Source organism: Triturus cristatus, chromosome 8 (genome assembly GCF_964204655.1).
Source record: "Triturus cristatus chromosome 8, aTriCri1.1, whole genome shotgun sequence".
Classification (NCBI taxonomy): domain Eukaryota; kingdom Metazoa; phylum Chordata; class Amphibia; order Caudata; family Salamandridae; genus Triturus; species Triturus cristatus.
Genome location: NC_140591.1, coordinates 744,855,806 through 744,880,888, shown reverse-complemented (window position 1 = coordinate 744,880,888; position 25,083 = coordinate 744,855,806). Strand labels below are relative to the sequence as shown.

At 42.4% G+C, this 25,083-nt stretch overlaps 1 protein-coding gene and 1 pseudogene across 1 annotated transcript in view; both read left to right on the top strand.

Moving 5' to 3' along the window:
* LOC146805009 (acetylserotonin O-methyltransferase-like) overlaps positions 1-25,083 on the top strand; it is a 791,837-nt gene that overhangs the window by 466,555 nt on the left and 300,199 nt on the right. The gene's annotated exons all lie outside the window — the stretch shown is intronic.
* On the top strand, positions 18,191-19,341 carry LOC146805010 (uncharacterized; annotated as a pseudogene).

Sequence of the window (25,083 nt, the reverse complement as noted above, 5' to 3'; positions counted from 1 at the left end):
GCCCTCCTGCTAGGAATGTACTGCCTAAAAACCAGTCAGCTTGAACAGGAACAAAGACTTATCCACAGCTATTTCTTTCCCTGGCACATAGATCTCTGAAAATCGATCTACAAAGTGATCAAGGACAGGCAGAACCTTAAAAAGACGGTTACAATCAGGCTGATCTCAGGGCAACGTTAAAGCATTATGTTGAAAAGACACACACAGGTAAGTTTTACAGTCTTTTATTTTCTTCAAAGCAGAGCCACCAACTCCAGCTGCCAGCCTGTCAGTGCTCCTGGTAATAACTGTCTCCACACAAGACTGCTACCATGGAGATGGAATGCCAGGCTAAGCAGCTCTAAGAATAACCCCCACACATCCCCTTTACTGAAAATACAAAGAAGAAGGAAAAAAAGGCAAGGAAAAAAAGGAAAGGACAAGGAAAGCATAAGAAAAATACACGAGAATGAGATGTGCAAGAGAAACATAGCAAAAAGAATCATGGAAAGAAAAACATCTGAGAGACATCAATACATTTTGCATTCTTCAAAATGTTTAGGAGTAAAACGAAGCCTTGGAGAAATACCACGCAAATGTAAGTTTGGAGGAGGAACGCACTTGGGCAATATTGTAACAGGTAACTCATCAGAGCATGATGAGAAAGAGGACTTATCGCCCTGGAATCCCACCAGTCGAGACATGCTCCATTTGCAACCATTATGAACGGTAACCACATTCTTGTAAACAAAAGTGATAACTAAAGTGCCCATAAAGTCAGTGATTCCCTTCTTATGCCACCAAGGTTTCTTTATAAGCACCCAATAACCCACCTTCCATGTCATAGATTTGGTTAAATTCTTAAAGTCAAACCTCTCCTTATACTTCTGTTGGTAAGATTTGAATTTTGCACCCACCTCCTCCTTATCCAAAACAGGACCTTCAATGAGAGGTAACCAACCAGGATTGAGCTTGGATAGAGCAACTCTCCCTCTCAATATCTGAAAGGGAGATCTTTGTAACACAGAATTGAGAGCAGTGCGATGTGCCCACCAAGTATCTCTTAAGACACTCTTGAGAGAATCCTTCCCATCAACAGCTCTCTGCACACATGCCTTCACCACCCTGTTCCTGCATTCCACAAGTCCATTGGCTTGCGGTGCATAAAGTGCAGTTTTCTGATGATTGGTTCCATATTCCCTCAAAATATCCTGCATCTCCTGCGAGATGAACTGCACCCCATTATCCGTGATGAGGATTCTAGGTATGCCCCACATGCAAACTCATCTTTAAGGAAATCAATAACAACCCTGCCGCTGATAGAACTCACACACCTGGTGGACACCCACTTGGAAAAATAATCCACCAAAAGAATCACAAACCTCTCTGAAGGACCCAAGAGTTCAAAGGGACCCATAAGGTCCAAATCAAGCTTGATCCAGGGCTCACGTGGAACCTCAACAGGTGACAAAGGAGCAGTATTTGTGACTTGTGATTTATCACTGGAGGCACACTGACAGCATTCTTTAACAACCTCCTCAACATGGCTATCCAACCTGGGCCACCAATATCTTTCACGCAAATGAGACTTCGTGAGATTTCTCCCTAAGTACACTTCATGGGCGAGATTCACCAGTTTAGGTCTTAAGGCATCAGGGGGTATTACTCTCTCACCACGCATGAGTTGACGCTGACATAAAGTAAGTTCATTTCTAATGGACCAGAAAGGTAATAGATCATAATCAATTCTATTGCTGTCAGGCAACCCTTTAACTACAAAATCCTTTACAATGCGAAGCAACACATCTTTCGACAAAGCTTGTTCCCATTCTGGCTTTTGAATGGCAGGCTCCCTCACCCAGCAAACACTGACAGCATCACAGTCCAAATCATCATTACAACAGTCAATGGGGAGTCTCAATAAGCAATCCGCTGCCTTATTGGCAGAGCCAGGAAAATATTGTACTTGGAAATTGTACTCTTCCAACCCCTCACTCCAACGCTTAAGTCTAGGGGTGAGTCTTACACTCTCCGCACACGAGAAAACTTGAACCAAGGGGCGATGATCAGATCTAACTGAAAACGGAATGGCCCAAAGATAAAACGTAAAGTGTTTTATTGCCCAGACAAAAGCCAAAACCTCCCTTTCAATACAGGAATACTGTTGCTCTGGTTTCTTCAATGCCCTAGAGGTGAATGCAATAACCTTTTCCACACCTGCATCAACTTGGGAAGGCACCGCTCCAAGGCCACACAAGCTGGCGTCAGTAGTCAAGAAAGTTCTCCTGTTGGAGTCAAAATGACCAAGTGTAGGCATCTTGCCTATTGCTTGTTTTACAGAACTAAAAGCCTAAACATTCTGGCGACCAAACAAAATGTGTGCCTTTCCTTAAAGGGCCCTGATGGGTTCAACAGTAGAGGCAAAACATGAAAGAAACTTAGAGTAAAACATGGCAAGGCCAAGGAAAGACCTGACCTGCTCTTTGTCTGTTAGTGCAGGAGCATCCACAATACTCTTAGCCAGATCCAGTTTTGGTCGGCTACCCTCCCCGGAAATAACATGTCCCAGATACATGACGGAAGATACCCCAATCTTACATTTTAGTCTATTAACAGTCAAACCATTGTAACTCAGTCTTTGTAAAGCAGTTCTCAGAACTTTGTCATGTTCCAAATCATACTTCCTGTAGACTAAGATGTCATCCTAGAAGAACATGACATTGGAAATATCGCCCAGTATCATCTTCATGATGCGTTGAAAACAGGCAGCTGCAGAGGCTAACCCGAATGGCATTCTGATAAAATGGAAGGCCCCCAGTGGTGTTACAAAAGACATTAAATGTTTGGACTCTGGATGGAGGGACACCTGGTGAAAGGCCGAGGACAAGTCTAACACGCTGAAAACCTTAGCACCATCAAGCATGTTGATCGACTCAGAGATATTTGGCAGGGGTTGGCGGTCAACCCATATCCACCTATTTAGACTCCTCAAGTCCACACACATTCTAATACTACTCCCTCCATCCTTGGGGGCCAAAACCACTGGGGCCAACCATTCAATCACTCCCAGAAGTACTATTCTCTTAAGTTAATTTCTGAGTGGTTCAAGCATCATGTTGGGAACTTTCCTAACCTTGTGTACCAAAGGTGTTGTGTTCAGCTCGAGTACTATATGATGTTCAAAGTTCTTAAGAAGACCAATGTTGTCAGAGAAGACTTGAGGGAACTCCTCAAGAACTTGCTAGAGACTGCTGATTGGTCAACCAGCATGACTTGCTCAGATGGAAACCGAACATTTGGGTTGAGGATTATTCCCAAGTCTCTCTGATGTCTCCAGCCAAGAAGATTATCGCCTTGTTTGGCAACATAAATCTTTCCAATGGTCTCTCTTCCTTTGAAATGAATTTTCATGATGGCAAACCCAATTACATCAATATGTGAGCCACCATAACTAACAGGACTAATGTCAGGGGCTGAAAGTTGGAGCTCAGGAAAAGTCTTCTCCCACAGTTCATTGCCCAGCATTGTGAAAGAAGAGTCTGTCAAAACCATAATTAACTTGTCACCTATCATCACCTCACATTTTGGCATACTGATGAGATCAGCGTCGACCATTCCATCCCCTCGCACACTTAGCATAACAGTTCTCGAGGTGTCCCAAGTTTAAACATTCTCTACAGTACGTACTCTACCACCAGACTTGCATACTCTGGCATAGTGACCCTTAATTCCACATTTAAGACAGGTTGTGTTTCTCGCATAACATTGAGGGTAGTTGGAGGAGTGGTTGGTGCTGCCACATCTGTAGCATTTTATCTTTGAAATATCTGTGGAAGGTTTGGTCTTGGTTCCACGCATATTTTTGGAGACCTTGTCAATAGAGTCTTGAGTCGTCTCTTGTTGCGTTAATTCGTGAATGTTACTAGGAGTTGGAGCACTGTCAGTTATTGCTTTATGGGTTTTCATCTCTTTAACCCAGCCGAAGGTATTTTCCATGCCCTCTACAATAGCTATAGCTTTCTTGAGAGGGTTTTTAGACAGAAGTTTTTCTTGCATTCTAGGACTGTTAGTGCACCTGACCAATTGATCGCGTATCAATGAGTCAGTACGGTCCTCAAACTCACAGGTGCGGGCAAGTGTTTTTAATGAAGCTATATAATTCCTAATTTTCTTATTAGTCTCTTGAATCCTCATGAAAAACTTGTGTCTTTCTAACACAACATTGATGCGTGGCCCAAAGTACATTTCCAACATTTTTAGGGACATTTCAAACACATCAGACGGTTCACCATCTCCCTCACCAACAGGAATCACATCAGTACTCTCGTAAATATTATGCCCTTCTACTCCAAGATTATGAAGGAGAATGGCTTGTCTCCTATGAGACGAGAATTTTTCACCTCCAAGAGCTACCAAGTAAGAGTCAAAAAGTAATGTCCATCTTTTCAAAGGTAGTAGTGCTTTACCTTTTTCACAAAAAAAGCAGGTGGTTGGCTCATTGTAGTGGCAGCCATGGTGGAGCTTATTGGAAGTTAAGTCAGTTAATAGGCACAAAAAAAAAGGATTAAATCCAAAATAGGTGGTGCAGGCACAGGCAGCTTTTGAGAATGACAGATTAAAAAAACAAAGCTGTGCAGACTTCAAAATTTGTGAGCACTGGCACAGGTAAAATAAGAAGTCACAAATAAAATGACCCAGTGCGTGTGAAATCCTTCTAGGAATGATAAACTAAACAAATATTCTCAACCGATTCATATTTAAAATCGGTCGTAAGCAAAGAGAATGTCAAATTTTACCTGTAGCGTGTAGCGTGTTGCTCCGTGTCGAGGTTGCCATGGAGATTGGATTAACAAAATAGCGGCACGCAAAGGACGTAGCGTGCGGGAGCGTTATAACGAGGCTCAGTGCTGCTCCGGCTGTGCACGTCAGCAAGTGCACAAGCAAAGTCGCGAATGGCGAAAACTGTTCGGCAAATTAGGCAAAGTGTAGAAATTTGCTCATAAGCGGTTCTCCACTCACAGGAAAAACGGAATCACGGCAGTAGACACAGGATATCTTGAGGAAGACAATGCTACTTCTCTAACTTCACGAAAACTGTGGTAAAGAAAGTCGATGTGCGGGTTCAGAGAAAAGGGGAAAAGTTGGTGGCAAGCTTGTTCCCCCACAAGCATCGCTCATTGCCAGTGTTGAAAAGACTCACACTGGTAAGTTTTACAGTCTTTTATTTCTTTTTCAATGCAGAGCCACCAACTCCAGCTGCCAACCTGTCAGTACTCCTGGTAAGAACTGTCTCCACATGAGACTGCTACCATGGAGACGGAATGCCAGGCTAAGCAGCTCTAAGAATAACCACAACACATTAAAAACAAAATGCAACAACCAAAGAAAAAGCAAATACCGATTATGACTCAAGTTTACAGGAAGTAGACCAATAGGAAGACAGCAATCGCTTCCTTATCAGACCCATCAAAAATGTTAAACCCAAGAACTTCTTCAGCTCATCTAGATTAGTGGGAATCCACTGGGTAGCTCTAGAGTGGGGCTTAAGTCTGGCACTGTTGCCCCTCAAATATTATTCAGCATACAAATTAGTCTGCTCAACAATCTCTGCCAAAAAAACTATGTTTATTAACAACTGAAAGAAATGTATAGGCAAAATAAATTCACAATTCACTCTACACCCTGCAACACCACTAAAGACAGGCAACACTAGCTGCACCATGTTTGGGTCAAACCAGAGTCAAACACTTCCAATGGGAAGCCTTGCCGCCCCAGGCTGCAATCAAGATGCCTCTTGCTGCACTATCGTCACATCAATGTCCTCCTCTAAAACAGGCACTTTATCCATCGTGAGAGTAGCTTCATCCATACTGAGATTTGCTTCATCATCAAATGATTACTCTTGGACAGGAAAATTCACTGCCAGAATCCTGGCCTTCCTCCTCTGACTCAGATGCAGAGTCAGTCTCATAATCATGGTCATTAGAAGGCTCAAAAAGCATCCTGGCAACCTGCTGAGTGGTCATCCTGCGGCTAGCCATAATCGTTAGACATTCAAATTACTTGACAGATAAGACAGCAGTACCCAAAACTGTGTAAAAAAAGTATTAAACAAAGTGTGGATTTATAAAACAAAAAGAAAAACTACAGGTATAGAGCAGTTGAAAGGTAAAGTCATTCAATACAAAGCACAAAAAGACCTATATGCTGTAAAAAAATATCACTCACTTGCCAGAGGCCACTAGACTCACCACCACCTACTCTGCACAGACACAGCAAGCACCGATATCACACCCAAAAAAAAATTACACACAAGGCAACACAATACACTTTGCGCACAAATACTAGGAAAACGTCTCACACATCCAAACAGAAGCTAAATAGACTGCTATTATTACAACTTTTCCAAACAACACATTCATGCAGGTCATTTGGAGTATATAAATCAAGGGGAAGGAGAAAGAAGGAGTTGCGACCCACTCAGCTTCTTTAACAAATATCTGAAATATCAAATGAGAGTGGATCACTGGTCCTGAAAGAACCAAAGTAAGCATCAACAGTTAATAAACTGTTAAGAAACCCTCAAGCACGTTTTCTGCAAGGTGGTGTTATAGCGGTATGTTCGATTATCCGCTTTGCTTAACAACGTGACAGCATCATCATTGGGTTACTGTGTGCTTCCTCCACCCGGAGGTTCTTGCCTCTGGTTTTTTCAGTAGTGATCATAAAAGGTGTGTGATAAAGGCATCCCAGTGAGTGTAGGTTAACAAACTCGTAAAACCAGTCAAAATTTTTTTAATAGGACTGGGTTCGGGTTGGGTTAAAAAATGATTTATGTGCAGAGTTAGACACTTTAGGGTCTGTTGCACTTAGTGAAAGTATTCAGAAGAAGGTGGTCGACATGTTTCAGCCCTATCTAGCGCCCCTAAGGGTCAGGTGGGCTTTCTTCAGGACCAAGTGTGATAGTAGAGGAATCTAAATATTCATAGGAATCCTTGCGGAGGGTGGAGTGGATAGTCTCACCAACACGAAAAAGTTCATTTGAACCTATTAGAAAGTGGTGGAAAGAAAAGATAAAATGACTGATTTCAGTCTCAATCAATGCTGTTGCTAAGTTCAAAATTTAGAGCATCAGCCGTTGTTTTGCAACTTGAAAATGACAATACTTCAAACTGAAACATAATGTCAATGGTAGAAAGACAAAAATTGACATTTGTTAAATGGCAAAGAATGGCCCTCTTTTTGTATTTCAAAGAGGTGGGGGTATGCAGGTAAGAAGAACCAAAACATTAAAAACTAAAACACAAACACAAACACTCATCGCCATTTTTCAGTAGTGAGAAAGCATATCCCGTTGAACTAGGGAACGCGGTACACGATGATTGGGTTATCGAGTGCAAAGCATCAATGTCATACATGGTAGAGAAACAAGTAGCTCAAAGTAATAGAGAGAAACTAGGAGCAGAATGGTGAGCCAGACTATCCTGTGTCTTTTACAGTTTGTTAAAAATGGCGTGTTACGTGAAGTTTGTCAATAATCAGTATACGAACTTCAAATTGTGCAAGAGGTAACAAGAGGAAACAGTGTCATTAAAGTGAAGATTTGACAAGGAGTTCGTATGATAACCAGAATAATTATTCACAAAAAACGATGTTAAGCGCCTCAAATTACATGAATATATGCTGATTTGCTTGAGGTTGCGAGCACGCTCAGAATATTCAAGGCATGTTAGTTTAGTTGATCACCGTAATGTGCAGCAATGAAGGAATAAATAACTATGTACCTTGTTTTCTCTAGTTGAGGAAAACCTTCGGGGGTAGGAGGCTACACCTCGCTCTTAGGAAAAAGGGAAAGGGAAGAATTTAAGGTGAATTGAATACATTACGTTCCTTTCGATGGTCTGCTCGAGTCCGCCTCTGCTGCTACCTTGCGCATGGGTGTTGTCGACTTGTTCTGCCACTGCCTCTCTTTCCCCGGTATGTCTGCTGATAGTACCGGGTCAGCTTTTTAAAGGGGCAGGGTCGTCACATGTGCGAAAAAGAAAACGCGGAGGAAATTGATTCTGGTTTTTTCGTTTAACGTTGTTTGGAGTTATTATAGGATTTACACATCTATGCAGGAAAAGAATGTTGCTTAATAGAAAGAGATAAGGAAAAATGTATGATACATCGGGCGATTGCTCGAGTCTGCATCTGCTTATTGTCCACCAGCTGTCTCAATAAAGTTGTAATTATTGCAGCGCCCGCCTCAAACCATATAGAAATTTTGTCATGCTGCACGCTCAATTTCTCTATAGAGATCTAGTCAGATTCATAATAGAAAGGAGTGCTGCAGTTCTTTCGGGGATATATTCGAAATCGTTAGTGAAGTGATGGTATCATAATGTGAGTTCGCTCTCAAGTATTTATTATATGGTGTGTTTTTTTATTGAGAGAGTAGTTCCGATCTATCTCTTCTAGGTTGAGGCGTTCATTCTTCTGCTTTGATATGATCAATGTTCAATTGGTGCATAGTGGTTGTCATTTGTTGATGCTTAACCAAGGTATATTATCATTAAGTCCCTGTATATGGGTACGAAGCCAGTGGACCCATCTTTGTTCTTTTTCAAAAAGAATTTTTTCGGCGTTGTGATTTTTTACAGTTAGAGCTTCTAGGATGACCCACTGGAGATGGTTAACTGTGTGGCCTTTTTCCAGATAGTGGCTACTCATTTTTGTGGTGCTCTTTTTGCATTTCACATTGCTCCTGTGTTCGCAGAGTCGTTGTTTTGCTTTACGACAGGTCATTCCAATGTAGCGTAGTTCACAAGGACATGTGATCATGTAGATCACGTGGGTAGTGTTGCAGTTGGTATGTGCTCGGATTGTCCATTTTAAATCAGGTGAGAGTTGCAAAGTTTTTGTTGCCGTAGTGAGGTGACAGACGGAACATGTGCCACATGGATAATGGCCAGTTACTGGTATATTACCCCAAAGGCTTAGGGTTGTTTCCAGAGTTGGTTTAGGTGGAGGTCTTGTATGTACCAAAATATCCTTTAGGTTACGTGTCCGCTTGTTTGAGAACCTCGGTTTTGGCCATTTCAAGGCTCCTGACGTGAGAATCTTCCAATTTTTGTTGATGATTTTCTTAACGTCATTGGACACTGGGCTGTAAGTGCTGACACAGGTGACTAGGTCTGTCATAGGCTCTTTTACAGTTGTTTCCAAGAGGGCCTCTCTCGGTTGGTTTCTCGCCCTCTTTTGACATTTTTTGATGGTTCGTTGGGGGTAATCTCTGTTCTTCAGCTTCTCGCTCAGATCTTGTGCTTGTACTTTATAATCTTGAATGGTACTACAGTTGCGTCTGAGTCGGAGGAACTGACCGTACGGAAGGTTCTCTCTCATTGGGCGCGGGTGGAAACTGTTGAAGGAGAGTAAACTGTTCTTTGCAGTAGCCTTAAAAAAGGTCTTAGTCTGGATGGTATTGTGGTCAATGAAGATGGTGACATCTAGGAAGTCAAGCTCGTTTGGGCTTGATGTGTATGTAAATTTCAGCCATTCGTCTCTGGTGTTCAGCCATTGATGGAATTCAGTTAGTTTTGTTGTGTCGCCTTCCCAGATTAACAGGACATCATCAATATACTTTTTCCAGAAGATGATCTGGTCTAGAAAGGGGTTGGTAGGACTCTGTACGAAATTAGCTTCGAAGTCGCTCACGTACAGTCCGGCCACGCTCAGCGCGAAGGTACTCCCCATGGAAGTACCGTGGCGTTGTCTGTACATGATGTTGTTAAATTCGAAGTGGTTCTCAGTGAGTGCTAGCCTACAACACTCCAAAATGAAGTGTCTAGGCGTTTTGTGGTTCCACTGCTGTTTGAACAGTAGTTCCTCAAGGGTCTCCAGCGTTTTCTCCTGTGGGAGGCTGGTGTAAAGACTTTCGACGTCTAAACCAACTAGCAACATTCTCCCTTCTGCGAAGCGTTGGTTTTTTAGAAGGTTAAGGAGTTCTTTGGTGTCCTTGAGATAGGTAGGTGTCCTTTGCACTAATGGTTTAAGGTAGTGATCCGCAAACTGTGACAGTGGTTCGAGGATGGGCTCGATCCCGGAGACAATTGGTCTTCCCGGTGGTGGTCTGCGGTCTTTATGGATCTTGGGAAGCGAGTAGAAGTACGGCATCCTTGGTGTCCGGGCAACCAGGAACTCCGCTTCACTTTTAGAGATCCAGCTATTCATTTCAGCTTCGTCAACCATCAGGGTGATGGTTCTTTGGAGACGTTCTGTGGGGTCTATTGTGATGATCTCATAGAACTTTCTGTCTGACAGAAGGTCCATACACTGTTGCTCATACCCTTCTTTACTCAGCAGTACAATTCCTCCGCCTTTGTCGGCGGGTTTTATCACAAGATTGCAATCTTTCCGCAAAGTGTCCAAAGCTGATTGTTCGGCCCTGGATACATTCACAAATGGTCTCCTAGTTTGATCTTTGAGACCTTCCACTTCTCTCATGATAGCTTGCTCAAATGCCATAATCTCCACTGGAACCTGATGGTTCAGGGGACAGAACCTGGATTTACGGCGTAAGGTGGTATCGCCTTCTCTCTCTTGTTCATTCTGTTCTTTAAAGTAGGCTTTAAGCTTGATTTTGCGACAAAATTCTGCCATCTCGCATTGGAGTTTGAAAATGTCAACAGGAGGAGTTGGAACAAAGCTCAGGCCTTTGTTTAGAATGTTTTCCTGTTCAGTTGTTAGGGAAATATCAGTTAAGTTGAAGACGAGGTTGTTGCGCTTGTCCCCGGTTTTGCATTTGTCATACTCCTGGTATGTACTTGGCGCTGTTGGTCTTCCCAGGTTACTCCCTTTCTTCTTGCCCTGTTGTTGGTCTGGCCTCTCCCTAAAAAAGGAGGTCTGTGTGTATAGTTTTGACTCATATTCGTTGAGTCAAAACTATACACACAGACCTCCTTTTTTAGGGAGAGGCCAGACCAACAACAGGGCAAGAAAGGGAGTAACCTGGGAAGACCAACAGCGCCAAGTACATACCAGGAGTATGACAAATGCAAAACCGGGGACAAGCGCAACAACCTCGTCTTCAACTTAACTGATATTTCCCTAACAACTGAACAGGAAAACATTCTAAACAAAGGCCTGAGCTTTGTTCCAACTCCTCCTGTTGACATTTTCAAACTCCAATGCGAGATGGCAGAATTTTGTCGCAAAATCAAGCTTAAAGCCTACTTTAAAGAACAGAATGAACAAGAGAGAGAAGGCGATACCACCTTACGCCGTAAATCCAGGTTCTGTCCCCTGAACCATCAGGTTCCAGTGGAGATTATGGCATTTGAGCAAGCTATCATGAGAGAAGTGGAAGGTCTCAAAGATCAAACTAGGAGACCATTTGTGAATGTATCCAGGGCCGAACAATCAGCTTTGGACACTTTGCGGAAAGATTGCAATCTTGTGATAAAACCCGCCGACAAAGGCGGAGGAATTGTACTGCTGAGTAAAGAAGGGTATGAGCAACAGTGTATGGACCTTCTGTCAGACAGAAAGTTCTATGAGATCATCACAATAGACCCCACAGAACGTCTCCAAAGAACCATCACCCTGATGGTTGACGAAGCTGAAATGAATAGCTGGATCTCTAAAAGTGAAGCGGAGTTCCTGGTTGCCCGGACACCAAGGATGCCGTACTTCTACTCGCTTCCCAAGATCCATAAAGACCGCAGACCACCACCGGGAAGACCAATTGTCTCCGGGATCGAGTCCATCCTCGAACCACTGTCACAGTTTGCGGATCACTACCTTAAACCATTAGTGCAAAGGACACCTACCTATCTCAAGGACACCAAAGAACTCCTTAACCTTCTAAAAAACCAACGCTTCGCAGAAGGGAGAATGTTGCTAGTTGGTTTAGACGTCGAAAGTCTTTACACCAGCCTCCCACAGGAGAAAACGCTGGAGACCCTTGAAGAACTACTGTTCAAACAGCAGTGGAACCACAAAACGCCTAGACACTTCATTTTGGAGTGTTGTAGGCTAGCACTCACTGAGAACCACTTCGAATTTAACAACATCATGTACAGACAACGCCACGGTACTTCCATGGGGAGTACCTTCGCGCCGAGCGTGGCCGGACTGTACGTGAGCGATTTCGAAGCTAATTTCGTACAGAGTCCTACCAACCCCTTTCTAGACCAGATCATCTTCTGGAAAAGGTATATTGATGATGTCCTGTTAATCTGGGAAGGCGACACAACAACACTAACTGAATTCCATCAATGGCTGAACACCAGAGACGAATGGCTGAAATTTACATACACATCAAGCCCAAACGAGCTTGACTTCCTAGATGTCACCATCTTCATTGACCACAATACCATCCAGACTAAGACCTTTTTTAAGGCTACTGCAAAGAACAGTTTACTCTCCTTCAACAGTTTCCACCCGCGCCCAATGAGAGAGAACCTTCCGTACGGTCAGTTCCTCCGACTCAGACGCAACTGTAGTACCATTCAAGATTATAAAGTACAAGCACAAGATCTGAGCGAGAAGCTGAAGAACAGAGATTACCCCCAACGAACCATCAAAAAATGTCAAAAGAGGGCGAGAAACCAACCGAGAGAGGCCCTCTTGGAAACAACTGTAAAAGAGCCTATGACAGACCTAGTCACCTGTGTCAGCACTTACAGCCCAGTGTCCAATGACGTTAAGAAAATCATCAACAAAAATTGGAAGATTCTCACGTCAGGAGCCTTGAAATGGCCAAAACCGAGGTTCTCAAACAAGCGGACACGTAACCTAAAGGATATTTTGGTACATACAAGACCTCCACCTAAACCAACTCTGGAAACAACCCTAAGCCTTTGGGGTAATATACCAGTAACTGGCCATTATCCATGTGGCACATGTTCCGTCTGTCACCTCACTACGGCAACAAAAACTTTGCAACTCTCACCTGATTTAAAATGGACAATCCGAGCACATACCAACTGCAACACTACCCACGTGATCTACATGATCACATGTCCTTGTGAACTACGCTACATTGGAATGACCTGTCGTAAAGCAAAACAACGACTCTGCGAACACAGGAGCAATGTGAAATGCAAAAAGAGCACCACAAAAATGAGTAGCCACTATCTGGAAAAAGGCCACACAGTTAACCATCTCCAGTGGGTCATCCTAGAAGCTCTAACTGTAAAAAATCACAACGCCGAAAAAATTCTTTTTGAAAAAGAACAAAGATGGGTCCACCGGCTTCGTACCCATATACAGGGACTTAATGATAATATACCTTGGTTAAGCATCAACAAATGACAACCACTATGCACCAATTGAACATTGATCATATCAAAGCAGAAGAATGAACGCCTCAACCTAGAAGAGATAGATCGGAACTACTCTCTCAATAAAAAAACACACCATATAATAAATACTTGAGAGCGAACTCACATTATGATACCATCACTTCACTAACGATTTCGAATATATCCCCGAAAGAACTGCAGCACTCCTTTCTATTATGAATCTGACTATATCTCTATAGAGAAATTGAGCGTGCAGCATGACAAAATCTCTATATGGTTTGAGGCGGGCGCTGCAATAATTACAACTTTATTGAGACAGCTGGTGAACAATAAGCAGATGCAGACTCGAGCAATCGCCCGATGTATCATACATTTTTCCTTATCTCTTTCTATTAAGCAACATTCTTTTCCTGCATAGATGTGTAAATCCTATAATAACTCCAAACAACGTTAAACGAAAAAACCAGAATCAATTTCCTCCGCGTTTTCTTTTTCGCACATGTGACGACCCTGCCCCTTTAAAAAGCTGACCCGGTACTATCAGCAGACATACCGGGGAAAGAGAGGCAGCGGCAGAACAAGTCGACAACACCCATGCGCAAGGTAGCAGCAGAGGCGGACTCGAGCAGACCATCGAAAGGAACGTAATGTATTCAATTCACCTTAAATTCTTCCCTTTCCCTTTTTCCTAAGAGCGAGGTGTAGCCTCCTACCCCCGAAGGTTTTCCTCAACTAGAGAAAACAAGGTACATAGTTATTTATTCCTTCATTGCTGCACATTACGGTGATCAACTAAACTAACATGCCTTGAATATTCTGAGCGTGCTCGCAACCTCAAGCAAATCAGCATATATTCATGTAATTTGAGGCGCTTAACATCGTTTTTTGTGAATAATTATTCTGGTTATCATACGAACTCCTTGTCAAATCTTCACTTTAATGACACTGTTTCCTCTTGTTACCTCTTGCACAATTTGAAGTTCGTATACTGATTATTGACAAACTTCACGTAACACGCCCTTTTTAACAAACTGTAAAAGACACAGGATAGTCTGGCTCACCATTCTGCTCCTAGTTTCTCTCTATTACTTTGAGCTACTTGTTTCTCTACCATGTATGACATTGATGCTTTGCACTCGATAACCCAATCATCGTGTACCACGTTCCCTAGTTCAACGGGATATGCTTTCTCACTACTGAAAAATGGCGATGAGTGTTTGTGTTTGTGTTTTAGTTTTTAATGTTTTGGTTCTTCTTACCTGCATACCCCCACCTCTTTGAAATACAAAAAGAGGGCCATTCTTTGCCATTTAACAAATGTCAATTTTTGTCTTTCTACCATTGACATTATGTTTCAGTTTGAAGTATTGTCATTTTCAAGTTGCAAAACAACGGCTGATGCTCTAAATTTTGAACTTAGCAACAGCATTGATTGAGACTGAAATCAGTCATTTTATCTTTTCTTTCCACCACTTTCTAATAGGTTCAAATGAACTTTTTCGTGTTGGTGGGACTATCCACTCCACCCTCCGCAAGGATTCCTATGAATATTTAGATTCCTCTACTATCACACTTTGTCCTGAAGAAAGCCCACCTGACCCTTAGGGGCGCTAGATAGGGCTGAAACATGTCGACCACCTTCTTTTGAATACTTTCACTAAGTGCAACAGACCCTAAAGTGTCTAACTCTGCACATAAATCATTTTTTAACCCAACCCGAACCCAGTCCTATTAAAAAAAATTTGACTGGTTTTACGAGTTTTTTAACCTACACTCACTGGGATGCCTTTATCACACACCTTTTATGATCACTACTGAAAAAACCAGAGGCAAGAACCTCCGGGTGGAGGAAGCACACAGTAACCCAATGATGATGCTGTCACGTTGTTAAGCAAAGCGGATAATCGAACATACCGCTATAACACCACCTTGCAGAAAACGTGCTTGAGGGTTTCTTAGCAGTTTATTAACTGTTGATGCTTACTTTGGTTCTTTCAGGACCAGTGATCCACTCTCATTTGATATTTCGGTCATTTGGAGTAAACAATATAAAAAAAAGTTTCCTTACCAAACACTTGCAACTACACAAATTGCAGCTCTACCAGTGGTAAAACCATAAGCACAAGTTACACCAAAGTAAAACAAAAGCTTTTCACTAAATTGAAAGGGAAAAAAAAACTTTAGGAACACTAATAATGGCAAAACACACAGACCATCAGCGGAACTACATTTAATACGCAAACTTTTCCTGGTGGTCTAGTGGCTTCTACCCCCCTTGGGGACCCATGTGCTTAAAAATATAAGGACGTTCTGCCCCTAAAGGGGGCAAAAATAGCCAGCATATTCAACGCCAAAGGGGGAGCAACCCTTGCACAAGAGCCACTCCCCAAAACATTTGATGTCATAAACAATAAAATACCTGGTGGTCTAGCAGCCTCTGCCCCCCTTTGAGTAGATGGGCCAAAACATTCACACCCAAGAGCAGAGTAACCCTTGCCCAAGGGGCTACTCAGCAAAATATTTGAAATTATATACCAAAAAATCCCCGGTGATCTGGTGGCTTCTGCCTGGGCAGATGGACCTAAAACTATAAGGCTGATCTGCTCCAAAGTGTGGTAGAAATGGCCACAATATTCATCCCCAAAAGGGAAGTGACCCTTGCCAAGGGGACCACTCACAAAATCCTTTTGTACCATTTACAAAAAAGATCCCTGGTGGTCTAGTGGCTTCTTTCTCCCTTGGGGCAGATGGGTCTAAAAAATAGAAGGTCCAAAAAGAATTTGGATCGTGCACAAACCTGAAAGGTGATGAACTTGAATTTGTTGTTGGGTGCCACCGAGGTATCACTCTCATAACCCAAGGAGTGTATGAAGTCAAAAAATTCTCATGTGTTGGCTGGCACAGACAACGTCCCTCTGGGCGCACCATTTGAAGCATGCACTGAAATGGATTAAGAGTTTATGAATAAAACGTTGAAATGAAATAGGGTTGATGCTTAGTTTCCAAATTTATTGAACAAATTCTCTGGATAATCCATATGGTTAGATACTGTAATGATGACGCTGTATAAGCTCTGTATCATGTAATAAACATGATCCCAATGCATTTTGGGCCCATCTGGCCCTTCATCAGGGGAATCTAAACAAAAAAACGTGTACATGTCACTAAACATTGCAATGAGGGATTATGCCAATAAACAAAAGACAAAAGGACACTGCCTAAAGAGTTAAAATCGGTACCAAGCCCACGGTGTTGCAATACTTTCATGTGCTACTTTGTGCATGCGATGAGACATTTTTCAGTACCCAACACTGAAAGAAAAATGTGCTAACAGTCCAGAACGAGGGTGAGTTATTAGAGTTTGAATGACTAAAGACACAGTGGTGGTTGTGAAAGAAAAAACGTTAATAACCGCGATCTGAAACGTGCTCAGTGATTTGTTAAATGAAAAGAAAGAAAAAGAAAAAGTGCCTGCAATGTCCGTACGTCGTGAGAAGGACATAATCAGAAGAGTGAGAATCGGTGAAAGCCTTGAGAGGCGCGTTGTGATCCAAAGTGGAAAAGGAATAAGAAAAAGTGCTCCGGTTTAAATCATTCAAGTGAAAAGACACCAGTTTACCTCGTGCTGACAACGCAGCGTTTCGTACTGCTCAATACAGCAATGTCGATCAACAGTCCTGTGTCGGGTTTGTTGCTACTCGAAACGAGGCGTGTGCTTAAGAAAGGATGTCCGTGAAAACCGGAAGTGATAAAAAAAAAGGTTAGACCGCGCGAGAGTCTCACAGTGAAGGCCAAATGCCGGCGCCATATTGCAAGTGATGTAATTAAAGACTGTGTTAACAGACTAAAAGGGGAAAAAAAACTAAACGTGCTTCGTAGTTAAAAGGACATGGGTTAGTCTAATAAAAAAACATTTCGAAAAGAACAGCAAGGAGTGAACAAACTGCGTGTGGGTTATGCTTGAAAAATAAATGCACATTAACTGATGGTCTTGTGGTTCATAAGTAACATGCAAATTCCAAGCGGTCATTGAGACCCTTAGGTTTCAAAGATTCCAGTTTATAAATCCAATAATTTTCACGCTGTAACAGAAAGGTGTTGTTGTCTCTGCCTTCCATCTTCACCACAGTTTCCAATACCAAGAATTTCAATTGTGCAATGTTGTGCTGATTTTCAAGAAAGTGCATTGCTACAGTTGATTTGGGGTTGCTGGTGCGTATGTTGCTCTTGTGTTCGTGTATGCGTGTCTTGATCTTCCTTTCAGTTTTTCCCACGTACACAATGCCACATGGGCATTTCAAAAGATAAACCATGTTGGTGGTGTCACAGGTGGCATTTACTTGTAGTTTGATCGGCGTGCCTCTCATGGGATGTGCAACTATATTGCCCTTAATGATATTGTTGCAGTTACTGCAGTTTAAACAGGGGATTGTCCCCCGAAACAGCGTGATAGGTGATTCAATCTTCGGTCGGATCAACTCTTGAATATTTTTACTCCTGGTGTATGCAAACATTGGTGGATTGCTGAAGATGCCATTGAAGTCTGTTTCAAAGGCCAATACTGGCCAATGTCTTTTGATGGATTGTTTTAGTTTGTGGCTCATGGTAGAAAAACGGGAGACCACCACCATGCGATGCTGTTCTCTTCGTATGGTTGGTTGTAATAACATTTCACGTGATGTACTGGCCACTTTGGTGATTGCGTTCTGTACAATCTCATGGGGATAGCCGCGGGTGGTGAACCGGAGTGCCATGGCCCGTGTTTGTGCATGTAGTTCTGAATAATCTGAAACAATTCTTTTCACCCTAAGCAATTGTGAGAATGGTAAGTGGTTCTTCAGTGATGGTTGATGGAAACTGGTATAATGCAAAAGGTTTTTGCGATCGGTAGGTTTCCTAAACATGGATGTGGTAAGTTGTTTGTCATGCACGCATTTGAAAGCAAATTCATCCTAAGTTTGGACACATGGAAGGAACATGCACGCCTTTTTTTGCGGTATATTGACGACATTTTTGTGTTATGGTTTGGCACGTTAGGTTCTCTCAAGGCAGCTCTGGACAATCTGAACCAGATCAACGATCGCATTCAGTTTACGTTCAACTTTCATGACACATCCATCACATACCTGGATGTCCAGTTGACAATACGAGACAAACAACTTACCACAGCCATGTTTAGGAAACCTACCGATCGCAACAACCTTTTGCATTATACCAGTTTCCATCAACCATCACTGAAGAACCACTTACCATTCTCACAATTGCTTAGGGTGAAAAGAATTGTGTCAGATCATTCAGAACTACAAGCACAAACACGGGCCATGGCACGCCGGTTCACCACCCGCGGCTATCCCCATGAGATTGTACAGAACGCAATCACCAAAGTGGCCAGTACATCACGTGAAATGTTATTACAACCAACCATACGAAGAGAACAGCATCGCATGGTGGTGGTCTCCCGTTTTTCTACCATGAGCCACAAACTAAAACAATCCATCAAAAGACATTGGCCAGTATTGGCCTTTGAAACAGACTTCAATGGCATCTTCAGCAATCCACCAATGTTTGCATACACCAGGAGTAAAAATATGCAAGAGTTGATCCGACCGAAGATTGAATCACCTATCACGCTGTTTCGGGGGACAATCCCCTGTTTAAACTGCATAACTGCAGCAATATAATTAAGGGCAATATAGTTGCGCATCCCATGAGAGGCACCCCGATCAAACTACAAGTAAATGCCACCTGTGACACCACCAACGTGGTTTATCTATTGAAATGCCCATGTGGCCTTGTGTACGTGGGAAAAACTGAAAGGAAGATCAAGACACGCATACACGAACACAAGAGCAACATACGCACCAGCAACCCCAAATCAACTGTAGCAATGCACTTTCTTGAAAATCAGCACAACATTGCACAATTGAAATTCTTGGTATTGGAAACTGTGGTGAAGATGGAAGGCAGAGACAACAACACCTTTCTGTTACAGCGTGAAAATTATTGGATTTATAAACTGGAATCTTTGAAACCTAAGGGTCTCAATGACCGCTTGGAATTTGCTTGTTACTTATGAACCACGAGACCATCAGTTAATGTGCATTTATTTTTCAAGCATAACCCACACGCAGTTTGTTCACTCCTTGCTGTTCTTTTCAAAATGTTTTTTTATTAGACTAACCCATTTCCTTTTAACTACGAAGCACGTTTAGTTTTTTTTTCCCCTTTTAGTCTGTTAACACAGTCTTTAATTACATCACTTGCAATATGGCGCCGACATTTGGCCTTCACTGTGAGACACTCGTGCGGTCTAACATTTTTTTATCACTTCCGGTTTTCACAGACATCCTTTCTTAAGCACACGCCTCGTTTCGAGTAGCAACAAACCCGACACAGGACTGTTGATCGACATTGCTGTATTGAGCAGTACGAAACGCTGCGTTGTCAGCGCGAGGTAAACTGGTGTCTTTTCACTTGAATGATTTAAACCGGAGCACTTTTTCTTATTCCTTTTCCACTTTGGTTCACAACGCGCCTCTCAAGGCTTTCACCGATTCTCACTCTTCTGATTATGTCCTTCACACGACGTACGGACATTGCAGGCACTTTTTCTTTTTCTTTCTTTTCATTTAACAAATCACTGAGCACGTTTCAGATCACGGTTATTAACGTTTTTTCTTTCACAACCACCACTGTGTCTTTAGTCATTCAAACTCGAGTAACTCACCCTCGTTCTGGACTGTTAGCACATTTTTTTTTCAGTGTTGGGTACTGAAAAATGTCTCATCGCATGCACAAAGTAGCACATGAAAGTATTGCTACACCGTGGGCTTGGTACCGATTTTAACTCTTTAGGCAGTGTCCTTTTGTCTTTTGTTTATTGGCATAATCCCTCATTGCAATGTTTAGTGACATGTACACGTTTTTTTGTTTAGATTCCCCTGATGAAGGGCCAGATGGGCCCGAAATGCATTGGGAGCATGTTTATTATATGATACGGAGCTTATACAGCGTCATCCTTACAGTATCTAACCATATGGATTATCCAGAGAATTTGTTCAATAAATTTGGAAACTAAGCATCAACCCTATTTAATTTCAACGTTTTATTCATAAACTCTTAATCCATTTCAGCGCATGCTTCAAATGGTGCGCCCAGAGGGACGTTGTCTGTGGCCAGCCAACGCATGAGAATTTTTTGACTTCATACACTCCTTGGGTTATGAGAGTGATACCTCAGTGGCACCCAACAACACATTCAAGTTCATCACCTTTCAGGTTTGAGCACGATCCAAATTCTTTTTGGACTTTCAACTTTTTCTAACCCACTGGTTCGTAGCACGACCCCTTAATTCTGAGCAACATGGCTTACGATGATATAACACGCATAACAGACCTACGGGCCGACACATTTGCTTTTGCAGATGACGACGCCTCCAAGATCTACGCACTTATCAATGAGGAGAGCACGCCATTAATTAACAAAAGAAACAAAGAAAACAGCTTACGCCAACTTCTTTATCTTAGCAAACGTGAGATTAACAAAAGGCTCCATGCCAGCACTCTGATTAGATAACACCGAGCCCAGCGGATTCCAAGAGGTCTCCGAGTACCATTGAAACCCCTGCTATGCAGAAACAGTTCAAAATTTGTGGAACGCTGGTATGCCATACTGAACAAATGTTCCTTAGACCTGATCTTACTAATCATTGATGAAATGTCTAGAGTCCTGGAAGAGCTTAATAAGGATATTGCTCAGACCAAAACAGAACTTCAAGATTTGATTGCATCGGAGGATTGGGGCAAAACCTTGGAGGATCTCAACACACAACTCAACAGATACACCGAAGAAATTAGCGAGAGAAAAATCCACAAATACAAACGAGACACAATGGATTACAAGTTAGAGGAGGTGTACTCCTGGGCGGAGGTTTATGCAAGACGACGACAAAACAGACCTTTCAATCCCAACACCGAGACAGATACCTCATCCTCAGAGAGTGAAAGGCGCCCGATGAGTCAACCCACAACAACCACACAATTGGAGAGCACCACTCTGGTTCAATCTGATACCAATGTACCTTTTTTAGAGGCAGGCCAAAAAGACCAACTAGACCCAGGAGGGGCAAGAGACGTTCTACCAACCATACCCAGCCCGAAGCCTCAACCACTGACAGGTCGACGGAACAAAGGGAAGAGACCTTAAATTCCGAGCAATTGGTCATCAACATTTCCAAGCACCAACTAACAGAGATGGAAACTCACACATTACAAAAAGGAACCTCTTTCGTACCAACCTATCACACGAACAGATTGGAATTGGACATTTGCATATTTAAGTTTATGCGTAACCTCCGGTTACGACACTTTTTTGAAAATGTGGTACAATCTGATAATAAGGATGAATCCCATCTTTTGAAACACCTTCGCCCCAAGAGCACTTATCAGGCACCAATCTCCCATAAAACATTGGATTCCTTTGAGAATTTGGTGAAAAATGACATACAATCCTTCAATTTCAAGAAACGATCCAAACTGCAAAATCTAACCAATAAGGAGCGAGCAATATTGGATAGATTGGCCAGCAATTGCGACATTACTTGTCAAAAAGCCGACAAGGGCGGAGCCCTAGTCATAATGGACACAGCTTTTTACCAGGCTCAAGTAGACCTACATGTGAATGACAGAAACACGTACATGATCCTGCCACAGGATCCCACCGCCACATTTCAAAATCTACTACAAGGGATAGTGAACAAGGCCGTGGAAAACTGGACTATTGATGAGAAAACTAAGAGATTTTTGATCTCAAAGCACCCCAGAACACCCACTTTACACATGCTACCTAAGATTCATAAGGACCTTAAGAATCCCCCACTACGCCCAATAGTGTCCACGAGGGGCAGCATACATGAAACTATTGGTAAGTTCCTGGACATCCATCTTCAGGATTTTGTATCACGAATGAACACGTATGTCAAGGACACCACTGATTTTTTGATCAAGATCAACCAGATCACATTACCCAATGATGAAGAAGTTTGGCTATGCACCATTGATGTCAAATCGCTTTACACCTCGATTCCCCACGATTTAGGGATTGAAGCTATTGAAGAGACATTACTTCATTCTGAATTGGACCATGATTTTCAAATATTCTTGATGGAACTTCTTACTTTCACACTGTATCAGAGTTATTTCAGATGGAACGACAATTTCTATTTACAGCTCACTGGCACTTCGATGGGCAATTGTGCCGCACCAACCTACGCGAACCTGTTCATGCACGCATTTGAAAGCAAATTCATCCTAAGTTTGGACACATGGAAGGAACATGCACGCCTTTTTTTGCGGTATATTGACGACATTTTTGTGTTATGGTTTGGCACGTTAGGTTCTCTCAAGGCAGCTCTGGACAATCTGAATCAGATCAACGATCGCATTCAGTTTACGTTCAACTTTCATGACACATCCATCACATACCTGGACGTCCAGTTGACAATACGAGACCAACAACTTACCACATCCATGTTTAGGAAACCTACCGATCGCAACAACCTTTTGCATTATACCAGTTTCCATCAACCATCACTGAAGAACCACTTACCATTCTCACAATTGCTTAGGGTGAAAAGAATTGTGTCAGATCATTCAGAACTACAAGCACAAACACGGGCCATGGCACGCCGGTTCACCACCCGCGGCTATCCCCATGAGATTGTACAGAACGCAATCACCAAAGTGGCCAGTACGTCACGTGAAATGTTATTACAACCAACCATACGAAGAGAACAGCATCGCATGGTGATGGTCTCCCATTTTTCTACCATGAGCCACAAACTAAAACAATCCATCAAAAGACATTGGCCAGTATTGGCCTTTGAAACAGACTTCAATGGCATCTTCAGCAATCCACCAATGTTTGCATACACCAGGAGTAAAAATATCCAAGAGTTGATCCGACCGAAGATTGAATCACCTATCACGCTGTTTCGGGGGACAATCCCCTGTTTAAACTGCAGTAACTGCAACAATATAATTAAGGGCAATATAGTTGCGCATCCCATGAGAGGCACCCCGATCAAACTACAAGTAAATGCCACCTGTGACACCACCAACGTGGTTTATCTATTGAAATGCCCATGTGGCCTTGTGTACGTGGGAAAAACTGAAAGGAAGATCAAGACACGCATACACGAACACAAGAGCAACATACGCACCAGCAACCCCAAATCAACTGTTGCAATGCACTTTCTTGAAAATCAGCACAACATTGCACAATTGAAATTCTTGGTATTGGAAACTGTGGTGAAGATGGAAGGCAGAGACAACAACACCTTTCTGTTACAGCGTGAAAATTATTGGATTTATAAACTGGAATCTTTGAAACCTAAGGGTCTCAATGACCGCTTGGAATTTGCTTGTTACTTATGAACCACGAGACCATCAGTTAATGTGCATTTATTTTTCAAGCATAACCCACACGCAGTTTGTTCACTCCTTGCTGTTCTTTTCAAAATGTTTTTTTATTAGACTAACCCATTTCCTTTTAACTACGAAGCACGTTTAGTTTTTTTTTCCCCTTTTAGTCTGTTAACACAGTCTTTAATTACATCACTTGCAATATGGCACCGACATTTGGCCTTCACTGTGAGACACTCGCGCGGTCTAACATTTTTTTATCACTTCCGGTTTTCACAGACATCCTTTCTTAAGCACACGCCTCGTTTCGAGTAGCAACAAACCCGACACAGGACTGTTGATCGACATTGCTGTATTGAGCAGTACGAAACGCTGCGTTGTCAGCGCGAGGTAAACTGGTGTCTTTTCACTTGAATGATTTAAACCGGAGCACTTTTTCTTATTCCTTTTCCACTTTGGTTCACAACGCACCTCTCAAGGCTTTCACCGATTCTCACTCTTCTGATTATGTCCTTCACACGACGTACGGACATTGCAGGCACTTTTTCTTTTTCTTTCTTTTCATTTAACAAATCACTGAGCACGTTTCAGATCACGGTTATTAACGTTTTTTCTTTCACAACCACCACTGTGTCTTTAGTCATTCAAACTCGAGTAACTCACCCTCGTTCTGGACTGTTAGCACATTTTTTTTTCAGTGTTGGGTACTGAAAAATGTCTCATCGCATGCACAAAGTAGCACATGAAAGTATTGCAACACCGTGGGCTTGGTACCGATTTTAACTCTTTAGGCAGTGTCCTTTTGTCTTTTGTTTATTGGCATAATCCCTCATTGCAATGTTTAGTGACATGTACACGTTTTTTTGTTTAGATTCCCCTGATGAAGGGCCAGATGGGCCCGAAATGCATTGGGATCATGTTTATTATATGATACGGAGCTTATACAGCGTCATCCTTACAGTATCTAACCATATGGATTATCCAGAGAATTTGTTCAATAAATTTGGAAACTAAGCATCAACCCTATTTAATTTCAACGTTTTATTCATAAACTCTTAATCCATTTCAGCGCATGCTTCAAATGGTGCGCCCAGAGGGACGTTGTCTGTGGCCAGCCAACGCATGAGAATTTTTTGACTTCATACACTCCTTGGGTTATGAGAGTGATACCTCAGTGGCACCCAACAACACATTCAAGTTCATCACCTTTCAGGTTTGTGCACGATCCAAATTCTTTTTGGACTTTCAACTTTTTCTAACCCACTGGTTCGTAGCACGACCCCTTAATTCTGAGCAACATGGCTTACGATGATATAACACGCATAACAGACCTACGGGCCGACACATTTGCTTTTGCAGATGACGACGCCTCCAAGATCTACGCACTTATCAATGAG